Consider the following 22,887-nt stretch of genomic DNA (forward strand, 5'->3'; position numbering starts at 1 on the left):
CAAATGTAATCTATGTTAAAAAGCATGATGCTACCCATGTTTGATGTTCTCCTACCGGTTATCTTAAATAATTTAAGTTCAATGCAATATGACAAAAAAGTTAACCAAAGCAACGCGTGGCCGGGTCAGCTAATATATAATAAATTATTGTAAACAAAAATATAATTTTAATTTTGCAAGCTGACTCAACGAATTTTTTTTGTTTATACAAAAATAATTGTTGTTATTTTGCAAAAAGTTAGCATAAACAAATAACATTTTCATGTTATCAATGATAGCGTCATCTATTGCACGTGAAGAACCATTTTACTGAGACCATAATCTACGAATGAAAACCTTATCTTCAGTTCTTATTGAAAAACAGAAAACATAAAAATAAATTAAATATACATACATAATTTCTTATATATTCTTACCATATACATATATGTAAATTATTAACAATTTTGTTTTAAATCATTCTGACAAATATTCAATTGTATTGAATCTAAACAAAAAAACACGGACTGTTTCCTCTTCCTCCTCGTCCATGCAGCTTCTACAGAAGTCATTTGTGTAGACCCCTAGCCTCAGAGCATGTCTTTCTATGAGGCAGTGTCCCGTTATTACTCCAATTGTAGAGCTTATACTTTGTCTGCATAGAGCATATTGCTTGAGAAGATATTTGCATGTTGCAAGTGGTGTTCCTATGTTATGTTTTTGTCTATCATAAGGCAGAAGTGTTCCGTTTTTGGCGAGCTCATCGGCTTTGCAATTTCCCGGAATGTCTCTGTGGTCCGGCACCCAAATGAGGTGAATGTTAAACTGTTCCGTCATCTCATTCAGAGATGATCGACAATCGTGGACTGTTTGAGAGTTTGTGGAGACAGACGCGAGAGATTTAAGAGCGGCTTGGCTGTCTGAGAAGATTCGTATATCCTTACAAGATATAACGTTTTCTTTGAGCCAGGATAGTGCTTCTTTAATCGCCATTACTTCTGCCTGGAATACACTACATTGATTGGGAAGTCTATAGGATAGACTGAGATTCAGTTGTTCTGAAAAGATACCACTTCCAACTCCGTGATCGGTCTTTGAACCGTCAGTATAGAAGTGTACCGCATCGTCTTCCAGGGGTTTTTCTTCTTCCCAGGAGGATCTTGAAGGGATGGACACATGGAATCTTTTACCAAATACTATTTTTGGGGTGGTATACTCTAAGCGATCTGGGATAGATCTGAAATTGTCTAGAATAGTAGTATGTCCAGTATTGTTACCGGTCCATTGAGAGGTGGCTCTAAGCCTTACACATGAGTTGGCAGCCACCTTTTTAGAGAAGATGTCAAGTGGTGCTAGGTTTAAAAGCACTTCCAGTGCTGCGGTTGGTGTTGAGCGAAGTGCTCCTGTGATGCACATACCTGCTGACCGCTGGACTTTGCTGAGCTTATTTAGATTTACCATCTTGTCCAGCGCGGTCCAACATACGACGGCTCCATAAATAAGTATCGGCGTGATTACCGAAGTGTATAGCCAGTGGGTTATTTTTGGGGAGAAGCCCCATTTTGATCCTATGGCCTTTTTACAAGTAAAAAGCGCCTTTTAGACTCTTTCATCAATATTTGCCTTCCAATTTAGTTTTTTGTCTAAAATGATATATATTTAGCTTGAAAGGAAAAGCTTAATGGTATTCCACTAATCTTGGGTGGGCTAATCTGAGGTGTGCGAATGTAAATAATTCGCGTAAATGCAAACAGAACTTTAAAGTATTTGAACATTCATTCAGTTTTTAAATTCATTTAGTTCATTTTTAATAATAATAAATACGTTCCACAAATTGTTAAATAAGATAAAAATGTCATTTGAATGTCAAGATTATATAAAGAAATTAATGGATTGTATATATTTTGTATTGTACACTAGGTCATATGATAAAATTAAAGATTATTCTAATTTCAAGTTTGAACAAGATAACGTCTTTTCTTTGGAACATTTTTAACCGGCATAATTTCTAAAACTTTGCTAAAGTTTCTAGTCGAGAACATTTGGTCCTTCGAGTTTTTATTTAACATACAAACAGTATTTGAGGTTTTGTTTTTCTTAATTTAAATAACAATCAGTGCAAGCAAATTTAAAGTTAAAACATTAAGTAAATTACATTTACACAAAAAAAAACTTAATATATAGTGCCGTGTGTGCAGTTTAAAAAACAAGAAATCTAGTTAAAATAAAAAAAAAAGATTATTCTAATTTCAAGTTTGAACAAGATAACGTCTTTTCTTTGGAACATTTTTAACCGGCATAATTTCTAAAACTTTGCTAAAGTTTCTAGTCGAGAACATTTGGTCCTTCGAGTTTTTATTTAACATACAAACAGTATTTGAGGTTTTGTTTTTCTTAATTTAAATAACAATCAGTGCAAGCAAATTTAAAGTTAAAACATTAAGTAAATTACATTTACACAAAAAAAAACTTAATATATAGTGCCGTGTGTGCAGTTTAAAAAACAAGAAATCTAGTTAAAATAAAAAAAAAGGAAAAGTATACAAAATATATCATTTAAACGATCCATCATTGACTCGGAGCCCCTGCAGCAACATCAACGACGACGCCAGCAGCATCTTTAACGACGACGACGACGTCAGCAGCAATTCACCGACAAAGTCAGCAGCCGTAGCCGCAGCATACAAGCAGTAAGTCGTTGCTTTTCTTGTTAGTAAAACCTGTCCCGATTTCGTTTTTTTTTTTTATATTACTCTGTAATTTAAAAATAATTTAAAGAAATGGAAAAATCATATAAGTATGGGGAATTGCAAAAGGGGTTACTTACAAAAGTCATCAAAGACCTTACTAATTTCAAAAAGGCTCCGAAGGAGCGGAGAACACCAGCATATGCATCGGGACGTCTTTCAAAGCTAGAAGAAGATCTAGCTACGTCGAAAGCCTATCACGAGGCAATCATTGGTGGTGGTATGCTGGAAGAATATTTAAAAAAGGATGAATTATTAGTGGTCTATGATCAAATGTATGATATTTACCTCGAATATAGGGCAGAATTGGTAGAGGCGATGGAAAAATCGAAAACACTTATAGCAGGTGATGTCCTAATGGGTGCTCCGCCCCCTCATTCTTCTGCATCGTCCTCACATTCGGCGATTCGTCTCCCGAGGATTGATCTGCCCAAATTCGACGGATCTTACACAAACTGGCGTGCTTTTCACGACAGATTTCAAGCTCTCGTCCATAAAAACGCGACCCTGGAGGACATCGACAAATTGCATTTCCTACAAACGTGTTTAATAGGTGATGCACATCGTTTTATGCAAAACATTGCTGTTGAGTCTGCAAGTTATGAAAAGGCATGGGAACTTTTGGAAGAGCGCTACAATCATAAACGCATTCTGGTGCACATCCAAATGCAATCGCTTTTTGGTCAACCCTCATTGACGCGAGAAACGGCATCTGGTCTCAAGGAGCTCTTGTATACAACTAGAGAATGTCTTCTCGCTCTTGAAAATTTGGAGGTTCCGATTTCTTCGTGGGATACGGTCTTGATATGGTTCCTTGTACAAAAGCTTCCTAGTACAAGTCAAAAATTATGGGAGGAAAAATTAGGGAATAGCAAGGACTTACCGAAATTTGATGCGTTTTCCGAATTTTTAGAGACACGATTCCGTACGCTTGAAGTTATGGGCCAACAAGAGCTAGCTACGCCCACCAGGCGCAAAGAAGAGTCATCTGTTAATTCAAGGCCACGCTTTCAACCATCGACTTCAAAGGTTTTACATACAAAGCATGTTGTAAAGCATCAACCTCAGAAAATTCCAAAGCACTTTCAAACTAGCCAAGTTCTTTGCAAATTGTGCAACCACAACAAGCACTCCCTTAGAAAATGCCAGCAATTTTTGGCAATGGACAGTGTCAAACGCCGAGAAGTAGTCCGGGGAATCCATGTTTGTGAAAATTGTCTGACATATGGGCATTCTCTCCAGGAATGCCAGAGTTTGAGTCGGTGCTATTTCTGTCAACAGAAACATCACTCACTCCTGCATTTGCAGCACCATAATAACTCTTTTCAACCTCAACAACCAGGTTCTGAACATCAGACCCAAGTCGGAACATCAAGCCAAGGTATGCCGTCTCAACCGAGAGTTGCCGGTTCTAGTTCTAACACATTTCAGGCCTCAGTGAACCCGAATGCGCCTGAGTTCCAACCAGCTGTTCGTCCACAAACTCAAAACTACCACGCGTCGCACGGTGATCGTGCCCAAACACACCAGGTGCTCTTAGCTACAGCAGTTGTCAAAGCGCGAGCCACGGATGGAAGAATTCGTTTACTACGTGCCCTGGTTGATACAGGGTCAGAAACGTCTTTCATAACAGAAGCTGCTGCTCGTCTGCTGAAGTTGGAAAGGCGACGTGCCATTGTTGAGGTATCGGGGTTGGGGTTGGTCAGCAGCGGCACAACACAGCATACAGTCGAAGTGCATTTTGCTTCTCGCCATTCGACGTTTGAAACTGCCACACAGGCATTGGTTTTTAAGTCGCTGACTGGGCATCTCCCGGCCCAACGAGTGGTACCCAACAGTTGGAATCACCTCAAGGGTCTTACGTTAGCAGATCCCCATCTCTACGAACCCGCTCCTATCGATTTATTGTTTGGAAGTGATGTTTGCGCCCAAATACTGCTACCGGAAATAAGAAGGTCTCCGGATAACAATGGACCGATAGCGCAAAATACGCATTTAGGGTGGATCGTGTTAGGGAAAGTTCCAGAGGAACTTCCCCGGCAAATTCGAAGTTTCGTGCAGGTTACTGACCTCGGAATCCAGCTACAGAAGTTTTGGGAGATGGAAGAAACGCCGTTCCAGACACATGAAACCCTAGACAACATTGCTTGTGAAGAACATTTTGAGAGGAATACGACACGTTTACCAGACGGGCGTTACCAAGTCAGCTTACCGTTCAAAGAAGGCCTTCCAGCGATGGGATCCAGCCGTCAAGGAGCTACTCGACGATTTCTCCATCTCGAGAAAAGACTTGCTGCAAATCCTAAACTTTGTGAGGACTATTCAAAGTGCATAAATGAGTACATCAAGCTCAAACACATGGAAGAAATAGATGAAGATGACACGGTTTTGGCGACCCCTTACCATTATTTTCTTCCGCACCATGCAGTTTTTAAGGAAGCGAGTTCCACAACAAAGCTGAGAGTGGTGTTTGACGCAGCTTCTAAAGCTTCGGATGGGAAATCCCTAAACGAGCATCTTCTTGTAGGTCCAAAATTGCAGACCAATATCATTGATCTTGTTCTCAGATGGCGTACTCATCGAGTTACTTTTACGGCAGACATTGAAAAGATGTACCGTCAAATTATGGTTAGTTTCCCAGACCGATACTTTCAGCTAATTTTGTGGAGGGAACAGAAATCTTCGCCGATTAAAGTCTTCAAAATGAACACTGTCACGTTTGGTACAGCGAGCGCACCATATCTTGCGATTAAGGTTTTGAAGAAACTAGCCGACGATGAAAGTCAGAATTTTCCCGAAGGGGCGAAGGTTGTCCGTGAGGACATGTACGTTGATGATCTGATCAGTGGAGCAGATTCCATCGAAGAAGCCAAGAGGAAACAACATGAAGCCAAGCAGCTCTTAGCGTCTGCGGGATTCAACCTGAGGAAATGGACGAGTAACTCCAAGGCTCTCCTGGAAGACATCGCTGCTGAGGATCGAGAACTCGATTTTGAACTCCCGTTTAACACCTCAAATCATGTCAAGACACTCGGCATCAAGTGGTTTCCACTTGACGACTACTTTTCGTTTCAAAATCTGCAAGTTTCACCAGAAGACATCACAAAGCGGTCAATGTTGTCCACCATCGCTAAGCTGTTCGACCCACTCGGGTGGATATCACCCTGCATCATCACAGCGAAACTAATGATGCAACGCCTCTGGGAGCATGGTTGTGATTGGGACGATCCAATTCCTACTCCCTTAAAGACGGAATGGGAAGCTTTTCAACGCGAACTTCCTCTCATCGAACGACTGCGAATTCCGAGATGGATCGCGAAAAGCCCATCTAATAAGGCTGTCCAACTTCACGGATTCTGTGATGCCTCCATGAAAGCTTTCGGTGCAGTAGTCTACATTCGGGTCTTAGACACGGACGATCGAATCCTTACCAGCCTGCTTCTCTCAAAAACAAAAGTAGCACCAAGTCAGCGAACCATCACGCTGCCTCGCCTGGAACTCTGTGGAGCTGTTCTTCTGTCGCAGCTACTTAGTTACACCAAGGATATCTTGGCCATCCCCGATGTCGATATCTACGCGTGGACTGATTCGATGATAGCGTTGGCATGGATACAAGCGTCACCAGCAAAATGGACCACATTCGTATCCAATCGTGTATCCGAAATTCAGCGGCTTATACAGATCGACAGCTGGGGTCATGTTGCAACATTGCATAACCCAGCCGATCTAGCGTCTCGAGGTGTATTTCCGGCTGAACTGGAGTCATTGGATATGTGGTGGAATGGACCTGAATTTTTAACCCGACAATGGAAATTCGATGCTCCGCATCAACCCATCGACAACGAAACTGAAGAAGAAAAGAAGGATAAAAGTAAAGTGAATGTTTTAAGTATCAATATCACTCATGGCGATAAAATCTTGCAGGCTATTCACGACTCTTCCAGGTTGCTCAAATTACTTAGAGTCGTCGCCACCTGTCGTCGTTTCACAATAAAATGTCGACCTAAGCTTGGTCCTATCACTGGTCCAATCAATCCTAAAGAATTAGATGCAGCACATCAAATAGTGGTCAAGGCAGCACAGAAGGAGATGTTTGGAGATGAGATTCAACAAATTCTTGGAAATGCCAAAATTCCAAAGAATTTACTTTCATTAAACGCATTTCTTGATTCTGACGGAATCTTACGAGTCGGGGGACGTTTAGCAAACTCCCTCCTTTCCTACGATGCCCAACATCCGATACTGTTGCAAAGCAACCACCATTTTACGAGTCTGGTTGTAAGAGATGCTCACAAGCAAACTCTACACGGCGGAATCCAGCAAATGATTAATTACATCCGACAACGATATTGGATAGGACAGATTCGGCGAAGCGTCAAGTACCAGTTGCATAAATGCCCTTCTTGCTACCGGCAAAAGGCATCTGAAATGCAACAACTGATGGGAAACTTACCTGCTGCTCGAGTACGCATATCGCGACCATTTAGTCACACCGGTGTTGACTATGCGGGACCAATCGAGATAAAAGCCTGGAAAGCCCGTGGAGCAAAAATACTAAAAGGCTATTTCGCAGTATTTATCTGTTTGGCAACCAAAGCCATTCATCTCGAAGCAGTATCAGACTTAACCACCCAAGCATTTTTAGCAGCATTCAAACGGTTCACTGCCAGAAGAGGAATTTGTAAGCAGATCTATAGCGACTGCGGAACTAATTTCATCGGTGCCAATAATGAACTGGCAAAAATGATGAAAGAAGCACAACACGACTGGAAGCAGGTAGCAGAACTATTGGCAAATCGCGGTACAGATTGGCATTTCATTCCCCCAGCTTCTCCCCATTTCGGTGGCCTATGGGAAGCGGGTGTGAAGTCTGTCAAGTACCATCTCAAACGAGTCATTGGAATTGAGAGGCTTACCTTCGAGGAGCTCGCGACGCTTCTAGCACAAGTAGAAGCTTGTCTGAATTCGAGACCTCTATGCCCACTAACCGATAGCATCGATGATTTGAACGCACTAACTCCAGCACATTTCTTAGTCGGAGAATCTTTGCATGCAGTACCACAAGGTGAAACAGAAACAAACATTACACATAAAGATCGCTGGAAACGAGTTCAGGCATTATCTGAAGTATTTTGGAGACGATGGAATTCTGAATACTTATCTCGGCTTCAACAACGCCCAAAATGGACAAAAATACAAGAAAAGCCGAAGATAGGAGATTTGGTTCTCTTGAAGGATGAACGACTTCCACCAACACATTGGAATATGGCGCGAATAGAACAAACCCACAGCGGGTCAGACGGTTTGGTACGCGTTGTCACGCTCCGCACTAAGTCTGGGCAGTTTAAACGACCGATTACTAAAATTTGCCTTTTACCTTCAAACAAAACCACGGAACAAACGAGTCTAATATAAATCATATTTAAAACCGTCAGAATCATATAAAATCATCACATCAAAACATAAAATTAAAAACAAAAACAAAAAAAGAGATCGTAAACAAACCACATCAAATAAAACACCAATTCAATTCTGAAAATTTTAATTTATTCAAAACTATAATATCAGTAACTTGATCTTAAAATTATAAACTATAAATAAGGCTGCAACAAATAAACAATATAATTTAACAAAATTAAAACAATTTGATTCAAAATATTTCAATTTGACTTAAAACAAGATGGCTTATTTCAAATTCTTAATCTAAATTCATCGCTAATATGGTAATGTCCGCAGCCAAAACATCAAACTTAAGTCCACAATTCAGCTTCAGCACGTCAAACGTCACATCTAATTCACTAGATTCAAAACAAACCAAATAAAATCACAACTCATAATTAAGAACACATACCTACAATTATTCATTTCACCGAAATTAAATATTAATTCACTTAATTCAACGTTTCAAAACACCGATATAATATTAAAATACTTAATGCAACATTTCGATTAAAACATCAATAAATATTTCCAACAAAACAAAATATATTTCAATAATTTATGAAATCAAATAATCGCATTTACTAAATGTTAAAAGCACTTCACAGTCACCACCAAATAAAATTTATTTAAATAAAACACAATTTCTACGAATTTAAAATTTGCAACATAAACACTCAACTCAAGATAAAAATTCAACAAAATTATAACGAGTAAAACCATACAACCGATACACGGCACCGCCCGATCAAAATATGTCTGCTTAAAACAAATTACAAAAAAAATAATAATAATTCTAATCATAACAATACGCGAGAACATACGACCGATGCACGACCCCACTCGTTCAAAATTATGCACATAATTTCTCAAGCCAAAATCAAAACAAACAATTATGCGCACAATTCTCAATGGAAGCACAAAACTGCATTATTAAATTTTAAATAAAATTATAATGAATGCACATAATAAAAGGAACTCACCCATTGTTTTAACTAAACAACACAACAACAACATAATCATATAGGTACCTATGTACCTATTATTTAATTCAACCGCATTTGAATTATATTGCTAAAATTGATGTAACGCATCAAAAATGAAACCACCGTTTTCTTAAATTAATTAAACTAAATAAATTAATCACATTCATAACAATAAATAACAAAATTTAAACTATATCAAATTAAAAACAAACGGAAAGCAACCCGACCGGCACACGAAACACGATATTAAATATATTAAAGAAATAAAATCCCATTCAATTGAATGAGACAAAAAAAAAACAAAATCAACAATCAGCGGTACTTTCACTACACATACTACGTTTGTGTTATGATAGAATATTTGTTGCTTTTGGTTTCGTTTACTTACTGTACTTGTTGTTTTTTTTATAATTCCTTTTCTAAAAATATTCTCTCTCGTTACATGTTCAATGGAGTTGGGTTAAAATCAGCGAAAACCAAAAGATGTCGATAGTGCAGCGCAAAAGGGTTATACCAAACTATCAAAACAATGGCGGGGAGAATGTGCGAATGTAAATAATTCGCGTAAATGCAAACAGAACTTTAAAGTATTTGAACATTCATTCAGTTTTTAAATTCATTTAGTTCATTTTTAATAATAATAAATACGTTCCACAAATTGTTAAATAAGATAAAAATGTCATTTGAATGTCAAGATTATATAAAGAAATTAATGGATTGTATATATTTTGTATTGTACACTAGGTCATATGATAAAATTAAAGATTATTCTAATTTCAAGTTTGAACAAGATAACGTCTTTTCTTTGGAACATTTTTAACCGGCATAATTTCTAAAACTTTGCTAAAGTTTCTAGTCGAATTTTATATCTTCTCGAAAAGAGTATTAATTCTGTTTTGTGTGGGTTGACGTCCAATCCGCATTGCTTAGCCCATTTAGTTAGCCTGTTTAGGGAATTTGTAGGAGTTCCGAGAGAACTTGGGGGTGCTTCCCAGATACGGATATCGCAACGTCGCGACGACGACGCGTCGTCAGCATAGGCAATCACCTTAAAACCCTCTGCTTCCAATGCTGTAAGTAGGTCGTTTACTACCATGTTCCATAAAAGAGGCGAAAGGACTCCACCTTGGGGAGTGCCTTGATTCACCGATCTGGTGGTAGTAAAACTTCTCATGTTAGAAATTATTGTCCAGCTTTTGAGCATGAGACTTATAAGATCTATGAGTGACCTCTCTAATTTCAGCTTATCCATTGCTGTTGTGATCACCTGGTAACTGACGTTGTTGAAAGCTCCTTCAATATCTAGGAACGCTACCAAGTTATATTCTTTGTATTCGAGGGAATGTTTAATAGTACGTACCAGCGAGTGAAGTGCTGATTCTACTGATTTTCCCTTAGAGTAAGCATGTTGAGCTGTGGAAATGAGACATGGTTTTAAATTATGTCTGATGTAAATTTCAGTCAATCTTTCCAAGGTTTTAAGAAGGAAGGCTGATTGGTCGTAGATCTTTAGGGTAAACGTGTGAGGGTTTCCCTGCTTTAGGAATGAAGACTACTTTTGCCATTCTCCAGGCTTTGGGAATATATCTCAACCTTACACAGCTTGTCAGAATGATTTCCAATGGTGGCATGATCATGTCTGAGCATTTTTGTAGTTCGGCCGGAATGATTCCGTCTGGTCCTGGAGATTTATATGGATCAAAGCTGTCTATCGCCCATTGCAGTTTTTCCCGCGTTATTAGATCAACTAAATCGCTTCTGTAAGCTAGAGACTCTGATGTTAAGTCATTGTTTCTAAAATGTTGGTATGATTGATATAGCATTTGTATCTCGATGGCTGTGTTCGTTGAGTAGTTGTGCATTTGGAATCATGTGTTTTCCATTGGGGAAAAAAAATTAATCTGTTGCTGTTGATATTATTTAGTTTTGTTAATGAAAATGGACTAACTGGGTTTATTTTGCAAGAGAAAACAATAGAAAAGATAATTAAGTTTTGCTAAGTTTCCACCAAAGGTTTATCTCAGTTTAAATTAAATAAAACTTTTTGGTGTTTCCACCGTACAAGAAGATTTAAAAATGATTAAGTTTGACAGCGCTTTCTAAAATGCAAATGGTGTTTCGATATTTCTTATGAAATGAAAGTGATATAGTTTGATTCGTGTTAAACAATGAAGAACTGAATAATTCTGCACCATATAAGAATGTGCATTTTTTTTTTCAAATTTGATTGAAACAAAACATATTTTTCGTACACAAAAATGCAAATAAACAGACCATAACGCATTATCAGTAAAACCAAATCCTCCACACATGTTATTCTTCACAAAGTTTGACTCGACTCCGTCCCCCGACCGGAATCGAGTCGAATCAAGCTCATTTCAACTCGATTCATGTATAAACGGTGATTTTTTAAGAGCTTGAGAACTTTAAAAAAAAACGCATAAAATTAGCAAAATCTCATCGATTCTTTATTTGAAACGTTAGATTGGTCCATGACATTTACTTTTTGAAGATAATTTCATTTAAATGTTGACCGCGGCTGCGTCTTAGGTGGTCCATTCGGAAAGTCCAATTTTGGGTAACTTTTTCGAGCATTTCGGCCGGAATAGCCTGAATTTCTTCGGAAATGTTGTCTTCCAAAGCTGGAATAGTTGCTGGCTTATTTGTGTAGACTTTAGACTTGACGTAGCCCCACAAAAAATAGTCTAAAGGCGTCAAATCGCATGATCTTGGTGGCAAACTTACCGGTCCATTCCTTGAGATGAATTGTTCTCCGAAGTTTTCCCTCAAAATGGCCATAGAATCGCGAGCTGTGTGGCATGTAGCGCCATCTTGTTGAAACCACATGTCAACCAAGTTCAGTTCTTCCATTTTTGGCAACAAAAAGTTTGTTAGCATTGAACGATAGCGATCGCCATTCACCGTAACGTTGCGTCCAACAGCATCTTTGAAAAAATACGGTCCAATGATTCCACCAGCGTACAAACCACACCAAACAGTGCATTTTTCGGGATGCATGGGCAGTTCTTGAACGGCTTCTGGTTGCTCTTTACTTCAAATGTGGCAATTTTGCTTATTTACGTAGCCATTCAACCAGAAATGAGCCTCATCGCTGAACAAAATTTGTCGATAAAAAAGCGGATTTTCTGCCAACTTTTCTAGGGCCCATTCACTGAAAATTCGACGTTGTGGCAGATCGTTCGGCTTCAGTTCTTGCACGAGCTGTATTTTATACGGTTTTACACCAAGATCTTTGCGTAAAATCTTCCATGTGGTCGAATAACACAAACCCAATTGCTGCGAACGGCGACGAATCGACATTTCACGGTCTTCAGCAACACTCTCAGAAACAGACGCAATATTCTCTTCTGTATGCACTGTACGCATTCGTGTGGTTGGTTTAATGTCCAATAAAGTAAACTGAGTGCGAAACTTGGTCACAATCGCATTAATTGTTTGCTCACTTGGTGGATTATGTAGACCATAAATCGGACGTAAAGCGCGAAAAACATTTCGAACCGAACACTGGTTTTGGTAATAAAATTCAATGATTTGCAAGCGTTGCTCGTTAGTAAGTCTATTCATGATGAAATGTCAAAGCATACTGAGCATCTTTTTCTTTGACACCATGTCTGAAATCCCGCGTGATCTGTCAAATACTAATGCATGAAAATCCTAACCTCAAAAAAATCACCCTTTATAAAGAATTGAGGTGAGCTTCAAGCTCGTTTCAACACCACATGTCAATATAGTAGTCTACGAACAAACCCCTTCTTAAAGTTTTTATTTTATGTCAAAACTGCAATTGGTAAATATCCTTTTTTTAGGACCTCAATTTCCAGATGTTTTCGTAACATTTCTTTTTTAAAATTGTCTATTTTATTAGTTTTAGTTAGTTTTTTTTTTGCTGAAGTTAATTTTAACTTTTGATTTTTACACAACTTTCTTCTATTTGTGTTTTTTTATTATTCTGACAGGTCTTCTTTCAGTTGTACCAATTTTTAAATACAAAAATCTGGGTACTGCCGATGGGTTTTCTTGGCATTATTCTACTATACTATTTTAAGAATGCCAAAAAATAAAACACGGGATTTTTTGACCATATCCTTTTTAAAATTATCCATTTTATTTAGTTAAAAAAAGTGCTGGTCTAAATTTTTGTCAATTTTTAATAATTTTGTTTTAAAAAATTCTGACAAATATTCAATTGTATCAACTTTCAAAAATGAAAACCGTATTTTTTCTGCCAAATTATTGCACAATGTTCATTATTGAATCTCCCAAAAACACGGGTACAATTTTCAAAATACACAATAGAAATATGTGAATTTATGTTCAGTAAATGCAAGAATTTAAAAAATGAAATCCTAAATTTAAACGGAATCCGTAAATTCTCTTGTAGCATTTAAAATAGCGTCCTGTGGCTCAGCTTGTATAAATAAAAAACTGCTAAAAAAGGATACCATCTTCCATTTGAACATTATACATAAAAGTCCCTTTTCATTACAAGAAAGCTTTCAATTCTTGGAAAAAAGCAATGCAGTGAATGACATTTAGAGGGATGTACTTAAATTTGAATCATTTGGAAAATGATAACATTTTTTATGTACATGTTATTTTCTTATCGGTTTTTCACTATACGCTTTATTTTAAAAATGTCAAAGGTCTCACTAGTACGATAATTTCAATCTTTAATTAGCTTAGAAACTATAAACAAAATTACCAGGTGCATCTCATTAAAATAAATGTTTCTTTATGCTTATAAATGCATTCGAAAATCTATGAAAAGTTCTCTAGATAAGTTTATGTTATTTTAATCTTTTAATAAAAACAGCTGATGATGCAGCAACAACTCAAAAGTGTTTAATCATTTTGAAAACAAAGTAATTCATTCTTAGAAGAAAAAGATGATATTTCTTGGGAGTCGACCAGCAGATTTCCTAATATATTCTAAATAAATACTTACTCCATTAAACAAAATATTCAAATTACAAGACAAAACTGAAGCGTTTTGTGTTTACAACAATAAAGTGGCAAGCTAAAATAATAACAAATATAAATCAAAATATTTCATTCTTTTTGATGCTAAAAATACATAAATATGCGCATAGTACGAATTTATCATCCACTTGAGACTCAATTGAATGTCTGTTTTTGTTTGCTTTCTATTTTGTTTACCAATTTTGATCTCTTAATTTTCCAAAACATTTCATTTTTGAGTTTATATATGTATCTCAATAATGCAAATGTTTATTTTCAAAAAAAAAAAACGTTAAATAATATCAAGTTAGTAAACAAGTTTTTTTGTTGAATTGAGTCAACATATTCAAACTTTTTAGAAGTATCAACTGTGTTTTCGGTATCTTTTTATGGGTCACATGGCTCACGTAATTCACGTGGTATGAACGAGTAAGTACTCATCACGTCGTGTTTTTATTGTCAGTTGGGCTGTGGATACATTTCTAAAGATTAATCAAAATGCAAAACTAATCATGGTATTAAGCCAAAACGTGATTTCTCCGTGATTTGCATTCAAACACTGACTTCAATGGGAAGATTAAAAATAAAAAGAAGGAAGGCAAATATTACTCTTCCTCTTACGTTTTGATAATTGATTCCGGTGATAATTTTAAAAGATTAAAACATTAAGCTGTTGTAGTAAAAACTAATCAACGATATATTATTCATAAAGCACCCATCATAAGATAAAAAATCTTAGCAACATAAACAATAATATTTTATTGTTTATATTTTGATGTTGTTAAATTGTAATTGTGCATCGTCGTTGAATTTTGAATTTGTCCAAAAGATTTGCTAATTGTGGAGAGGTAAACAGTCGGACATGAGAACACAGGTCCACATGTATTACCTATTCATTGCACATTCGTATACGCTAAGTAGTAGTAGAGTATTGAACCGAATTGTGGTTAATTCTGAATTGAGGACATTGCACGCTTTAATGTTAATAAACAACAGAGAGGTGCCATATAAACATTGACTCATATTTGGAGGTTTAAATATATGGCAATGATTTACTACTGATGTCCCAGAAAAGTATGTTTTCCATGATGATGATTTCGTATAAAGTATTATTTTTTAAGACTCTTTAAATAGAAAGTTGTTTATAGCTTAATAGCTTTTTTTGTAATTTTTGTATTCTCGGAACCTGCGATGAAATTTCCGGGTAGTAAATAATACTAAGACATACGTTCATACAAGATAGAAACACAAAAAGCGGGACTGTGCTTGGTTCAAATCATTCGATTTAAGTGAATGTTTCCATCATTTTGGTTTTTTTTTCGTTTAGTAATTCAAATTGTCTGTAGTACCCGTGGCCTGATGGTTATTTTGATATTTGATATTTATTTACTTATAGTGCGTAGGACTGTCACCAGATGTTTTGGGGTCCCTGCCTGTGCTACCCAAAGTTCTCTTTCACAGGTAGTGCTTCTTCCGAAGAATTGAAAAATCCTACCCCTGCCTGTGCTACCCAAAGTTCTCTTTCACAGGTAGTGCTTCTTCCGAAGAATTGAAAAATCCTACCCCTGCCTGTGCTACCCAAAGTTCTCTTTCACAGGTAGTGCTTCTTCCGAAGAATTGAAAAATCCTACAACAGTAATTCCTTTTATAAAATGTGCTTTTTTTTAATAAGCAGTTTGAAGTCGTTATAAAAACTGTAGGTTCACTTCATCCCTGCCATTACTCACACACAAAAATGGTTGAGAACTCTAAGTCACTAGGCTCTGGTTTTCTAAGAGCTGTTGCGCCACCTAATTTATTTTTTTATAACTTAAATCGTCTACCTTTTGAATGTCACTCTTTGTAAATATTCTATTTATAAATTTCTTAAAAATCCAATACTTCAATTTATTATATATATAGCTCAGTTTTTTTTTTACCAATTATAGACCAATTCGGCTGTAGGGGTTATAAGAATAGGGGCGTATTTTCATTGTTTTATTTACAAACATCAAAAATATCGCTTCGTTGATTTATTAACTTCCTATAGGAAGTTATTTTAATGGGTCCGATTTGTCAAATTTAAAATTTTGACATTTCTCGACGTTTTAAGAACCATAGAGTCGAAATATAAGATTTTTAGAAAGATGTATGTGTGGTGTACGTACGTTTGTACGTCCCTACATTCGCGACGTTTTTTCGTCGTCAATAGCTCAAGAACCAGAAGAGATATTGACTTCAAATAAATGTTGTTATACAGATAATAAAGCAGAAAGATGCAGAACGGGCTCACAAGAAAATTGCGTGGTTGATTTTTTACCATAGTAGTTAAAATATTTTGGTTAACCCTAAATATCTTACGAACCAAAAACGCTAGAGACTTGAATCAAATTTTATTTAATATATTGTAACATGATACGTAACAAGTATATTTAAAAAAAAAACAAATAACGTTTGTTTTTATAAATCAAAATAACTAAAAAAAAAAGTGTCACCTCGAAAATTTTACGAATACAAAATGATTTTATCTCGAAAACAATTTTGTGCAACGAAGAATAACGTTTTTAACATCTTATACAATTTTAAGAAAAATCGAATTGACAGTTTTTTTTATAAAAAATAAAAACCTAAAAAATATTACACAAAGTTGGTAAAAATTGAATTTAGACTCAAGTATCTTTTTAAAAAAATAAAATTATGGCTTCCAGCATATTTTAACTTATAAGAAATATTATTTTCAACATTCGAAAAATTTTAAGAAAAATCGAATGGACAGTTTTCTTACAAAAAATAAAAACCTTAACAAAAAATTGGTTAACGACTCAAATATCTGTTCAAAACTTTGAGATATTGGCTATTAACTACTTTAATCTTTTTAAAAATTTGTTGTCAACATTCAGTAAAATTTTGAGAAAAATCTAATTGACAGTATTCTTACAAAAAAATAAAAACCTAACAAAAAAACGATACAAAAACTTGGTAAAAATATACCAAGTTTTAAAAATTAAAAATAATCGTCTTCAAACTTTTTTTATTTTATAGAAAATATTTTTTTCGATCAGTATTTTTTTTATAAAAATCCAGCAGTCCGTTTTTTCATTAAAAAAAAATAAAACCTACAAGAAATAGTACGCACATTTGGTAAAAATTGATATTCGGTTATTGATATCTCTAAAATTAATTTCATTCATCCAATTTGTTAAAATTTAAGAAATGCTACTTAAATTTATAAAAATTTGTTTTCGACTAAAAATCTATTTAACAAAACTAGATTTTTAAACTAAACTATTTGTTTATATGAAAAACATTGTTTGTAATTTTAGAATTTTTAAAATGGTTTGGAAGTAATTAGTGTGGGTCGCATACCAGCCAGCTTCTAACAAAGACATGCAAATTACAATTTCTTAATTCAATTTTAATTGCAAGATGTTCGATGTGTAATAAAACAAAAATCACATTGAAACAAATGAAAGGTAGAGTTAGACTGATTCGATATATTCCTCAATATTCAAGAAAAATTCTAATACTTCTATTTATGCAAATATAACGTTCTGTAGATATTTTAAGCCAATTGCGGGTTGTCTGGCATAAAGAACTTCATTTGCAGTAAACTTCATTTTTTGAATGTGATTTTTGACCAAGGCAATCAGTTAGTTTTTCAAGTGTCATGAGTCTCAAATTTAGAACTTTACTTCACAAATCTCTACTTTAAGTTCACAATACAAAAACTAACAAAAACATTACAGTCTATAAAAAAAACTCCTGACATTAAATGAAGCTGCGCAGAAAATAAAAATTCGTAGAATAATAAAGTTGGGCTTTGAGTTGAATAAAAAGACATGATAAACTGTCATTTTGACAGAAGTATGACTTGACTTGATAGTTAAGGAGATTTTTTTTGAACCACTTTCCAGTGAACTTTCAAATAAAGTTGCCTTGGAAGCAAATTTTTGGCAGCTGGCCAATCAGATGCTAGAAACTTGTCCAATGGCTAGCTTGACAATTGTCCAATGGGGTTCTTAAAAAATATTGTGAATTGGGTTGAATAGTGATAATGAGTGTGATATTTAACAATGAACAAGCTAAAAAATAAATACTAAATACAGACATCATAAATTGATACTTATTCTTTTTCTTATCAAATTTAAATTATTCATCAAAAGACGGGCTCAACAAAAAAATTGAAGTAATTTTAATATGAAAATGTGTTTTCTATAAAACAAGATTCCAAAATTTTAAAAACCCAATTGTCGGTTAATCGAAAATATCTCACGAACCAGTAACGATAGCGACTTGAATTCTATTTTACATTATACATTGTGACATAATACCAAAGTTATAAGATTTTGAAAAAAATCAACTAACGGTTTTTTATAAATAAAAAAAAAAACAACTCGAATAAAATATTCGAGTAAAATACGAATAAGATTTTATTTCCAAAATAATTGTATGCAACAAAGAATAATGTTTTTGACATTCAGTAAAATTTTGAAAAAAATCTAATTAACAGTTTTTTACAAAAAAATAAAAAAAAAAACTAAGAAAGAACATTACTAAAAGGTGGTAAAAATTGATTTTCGACTTAAATATCCTTTTAAAAACTAAAGATATTAAGTTCAAACTAATTTAATTTTATAAAAAATATTGTTTTCAACATTCAGTAGAATTTTGAAAAAAATCCAAGACATTTTTTTACAAAAAAAACATTACTAATGCTCATGTTTTGCATTTCACTTACTGTGAATACACTTTGCGAAAGTGAATTTGGGTGTTCCACAATTCGTTATCGTGAAGTGGATTTTCGAACATGCAAATGTATGTTCTGTATTTCGGTTTGTTTCATTTTTTGAACGCATCTTTGATAGCTCCCTTCTGGTAGGAATCGGAGGGTTGCAGCAAGTTTTTGAATTGGAGGAATCGATGAAGGTATTATAAAAGGTTCTATTTCCCTTAGAACATATAAAAAAACGTCTTTGCTCAATCTAAAATTACAATGAAAGCCTGAAAGAGGAAATCAAGAATTTACTTTATTTATCCGCACAGTTCTACGTAATTGTCACACACTTACATTGTATCAGGTAAATCCAAAATATTTTTATTTGTCTCGCAAAATTCGTCTTCTTATTTTTTCTCTCTTTTTCACTTATTGCAAATAATATTGCATCCATCTTCAAAACAGCAAAAATTTTACTTCAGAAAAAAAAAATGGATGATTGTTCAGTTCTGACAGTTCGAAGCAATTTCGAAGTTTTCGAAATCGATCGAATTTAAGAACATGCAATATCATTTCACGTGAAATTGAAAAGTGATTTCAATTCACTTTCGATCGAAATTTGGAACATAGGCGGTAGAGTTGGTAAAAATTGATTTTCGACGCAAATATATTTTTAAAAATTTAAGAAAATGGCTTATAGAAAATATATTTTTTTAGAAAAATATAATCTGTATTTATAAAAGAAATAAAAACTTTCAATAAATATTACTAAAATTCTTAGAAATTATTTTTCGACTAAAAATCTCAGTTAACAAAAATGATTTTGAAATCAAACTATTTCCATCATATGCAAAATATTTTTGGTAATTTTAAGTTAATTTTTACGATAAATTCAACTAACAAAAAAAAAATGATAAGAATGGTTTCGACCCAAGCATTATAAGAACAAAGAAATATGCCTATTGGCTTCAAATTATTGATCTCACACAAAATCTTGTTATAAATATTTTGTTAAAGTTTTAAGCAAGACAAATCGACAGACGAATGAGAATTTATCAGTGTGGGTCGCATCACAACCTTTTTTTTTAATAAAAATACTCAATGTTTTGTTTTCAAACATTTTGAATAATTTGGCGAAATGAAATGTGTATTTCGAAATTTTTAATCGCTCAGTGGAAGAACCAAAACAAATCTTTTCCATTGTGGCCATGTTTCCGGATGATCGAGTTTGAAACTGAATATTGTAAAACTGGAAGGTTTGAAATTTTGTCGCTTTTTTTAATCAATAATGGAAATTATCCTGCAGTTGAGTTAATAAATATTGCTTTGAGATACAATATCTGCTAAATTGTATATCGATGAAAATTAGTTAAAAGATTTTATTCAGACATGCATTTCATACGTACATAAGCATATTAACAAGCTTTTTGAAGGCTTATCATTTTTACAGAATATTCTGTAAAAATTGCCCTTAATATGTTTTTGTTTAGCTGCACTATATTTTATACAGTTGTCTAACTAACTGATTCATTAATTAACTTTAAAAGGAAAAAAAACTAATAATACATATGTTGGGCTGACATCCAATTCGAGGTATTTTGTGTGTCGTGTCAAACTACGAGCACGTTTTCCATTTGATAAATTATAAGAAGTTGATTGATTCTCTAGTGAGTTCGTAGAAACAAGTGACACTTAACAAAATGAAAATTTTCAAAGTACATTTTTCTTGAAAAAAGTGTTTTACTATTTTGAATGCTTGAAATGTAATGTTTTTTGGTATTTATTTCAATTTTCTTCTATTTAATATTTTATATTATAAGAAAAAGAAATAACTGTAAAAACAATTAACACAACAAAACAATATTAAAAAAAAAACTAAACATTTTCTAAAATATATGACGTACTTTTGGAGATCCTGGCAAGAAAAAATGTTAAATTGTGCCAAAATTGAAGATTAATATTTTGTACGTCCACCTTTAGCCGTAAAACTCCCATAACGTGGCATTACCTCCTCATTGTTTAACAGAGCCACGAAAATTATCTTTCTTGAATTGCATGTTGGGCATTTTCTAAACAATTTACCTTCCGTCGGACTCCAATAAGTAAATTTGAGTTTAATAAAAACAAGATATCAAATCAAATTTGCAAAACAACCTCGCATCTTAAATATTCACCCCTATTGTGAGTTTCACGTGAACAAGATTACACCCGAAAGAAAATCCCTTTTTTCAATTCTCCTATTGTGAGTTTCGGGCGAAAAAAAAATTCATGTTCGAAAGATTTCCCTTATTGATAGCACTCAATTCGGGCGAAATGTCATTTGGAGCTTAAATTTGCACTTATTTTTTAGAGTCGAACAGAAGAACAACAAATTTTACAATGTAAGTTGTTTATTTAATTTATTATAGTTGCAAAAAAAAAAAAACAAACTAAAGTTGTTGGTTGTAATCGCAAGAGGTTTTGACAAAGAAAGTAAAGAAAAAATAAATGCATTTTTGAAGCAGATTACATTTGAGCTTAATAGCGCATGGCCTCCAATCAAGACTGAGTTTGAATGGAAGAAGATAAGGGTTCAACTTAATTCACATTGATGAAGACTGAACAAAAAAAGCTTTTAAATGATGAACAACTTAACCAACAGAGTGCTGATGTTATAACATATTCACTGAAATGATGTTAACATGGGTCCCATCAATACATCCAATAAAACCTGGTAGGTTGTGTTTTCCATAAAATGTTTGAGCAATTTCACGCTCTTCATCTGGAGTTGGCCAAGTAATCCACCAAGGGCAAAGCGTATCTTCAAATAGTCGAGAGCTTCTGATAGCACCAAACTAAAAGTTCCTTGCGACATTCCCATTTCGTTTTCCTCTATTCGGGCGGAACTCACAATAGCTTTTTAAATTCTGGCCGAACAAAAATATTTCGGGTGAATGATTTTCCGGGCGAAACTCACAGTAAGGCTGATTTTTATATGAGCGTAAGGTCAATTTTTGGATTAACTGTGCATACTTAACACTAATAGCGTGTAAAATCAAACATTAGAATCGAAGCTTTAATAAGTCAAAAAAACTTGTTATGGCTAACTAAATTAAATATTAACGTTTCTTTTGAGCCATAAGGCAAAAGTTCCATTTTTCTATATTTTTTTAATTTACCTCTATCTATTGAAAAATTCCTAAACAGCTGTAGGTATGTACCTTTTAAAAAAATGGATTCAACCTATTAATTATTGTTCCACTGAAACACATTCAACAAAAAGAATTCATTAATGAATTATTACTTACCATATACTTAGTTGACAACCCGTCATGCCAAATTAAGTTGTGCTGGTTGTAATTTTATCCATTATTGGAAAATTTGCATTTTTATAAAGAGTCTAAACTGTTATTTGGAAATGCATTAATCAAATAAACATATAAGTATAATCGATAAATTCGCGGAAATCATCAATAAACTTCTATGTTTTATAATAACACAAAGTCAATTTCGACCGACGACGACGATCTAAACATTGATGCATTTGTATTCAAATAAATAATTTAAACTGAATATAGTTTGAGTTTTGATTTGTATTTAATATACGATGTCAGTCGTTTTTAGATAAAAATTATAAATAAATAATAAGTTCTAAATAAAGGTTATGGTCAGAGAGAAACACAAACAGATATGCAATGTATAAAAGGAAAATAATTAAGGGGTTGGAATATAGTGATATTCATATTTACGACTTAAATATATATTTTTTTATTTGCAATAAGCAAACATTGCGCATGGATTAATGTAAATTAATCGGTAGTAATGAGATATTGCTAAGAAATTATGATGTTCAGTTGTAAAGCATCGTTTGATAAAAGATTTGTCCATTTAAAATATTTAATTTTGATATTAAAAAAACGAGCATAATTTAAGAAAAATATTTATGCATATATGTATATGTTATTAATAATTAATAATGATATCAACTAAATAGCCAACACAGCTACGGTTTTAGCATCATTTCTTTTTTATGAAATTATTGATGGCCAATTTAAAAATTTAGCAAACTTAACTGCGAAGACGA

General features: G+C 34.1%; 1 protein-coding gene and 1 long non-coding RNA gene across 7 annotated transcripts in view; one reads left to right on the forward strand and one right to left on the reverse strand.

The window, feature by feature from the left end:
- LOC129948500 (uncharacterized) overlaps positions 1-22,887 on the forward strand; it is a 53,915-nt gene that overhangs the window by 9,473 nt on the left and 21,555 nt on the right. The window lies entirely within an intron of this gene.
- On the reverse strand, positions 2,229-8,668 carry LOC129948502 (uncharacterized). 2 transcript variants are annotated; one of them, XR_008781891.1, is made up of 4 exons: positions 3,610-8,668; positions 3,015-3,555; positions 2,807-2,951; positions 2,229-2,733 (listed from the first exon to the last, which is right to left on the reverse strand). It is a non-coding gene; the product is annotated as an uncharacterized LOC129948502 (long non-coding RNA). The 2 variants fall into 2 exon arrangements; XR_008781890.1 differs by having other exon boundaries at positions 2,229-2,951.

This window comes from Eupeodes corollae, chromosome 2 (genome assembly GCF_945859685.1).
Source record: "Eupeodes corollae chromosome 2, idEupCoro1.1, whole genome shotgun sequence".
Taxonomy (NCBI): domain Eukaryota; kingdom Metazoa; phylum Arthropoda; class Insecta; order Diptera; family Syrphidae; genus Eupeodes; species Eupeodes corollae.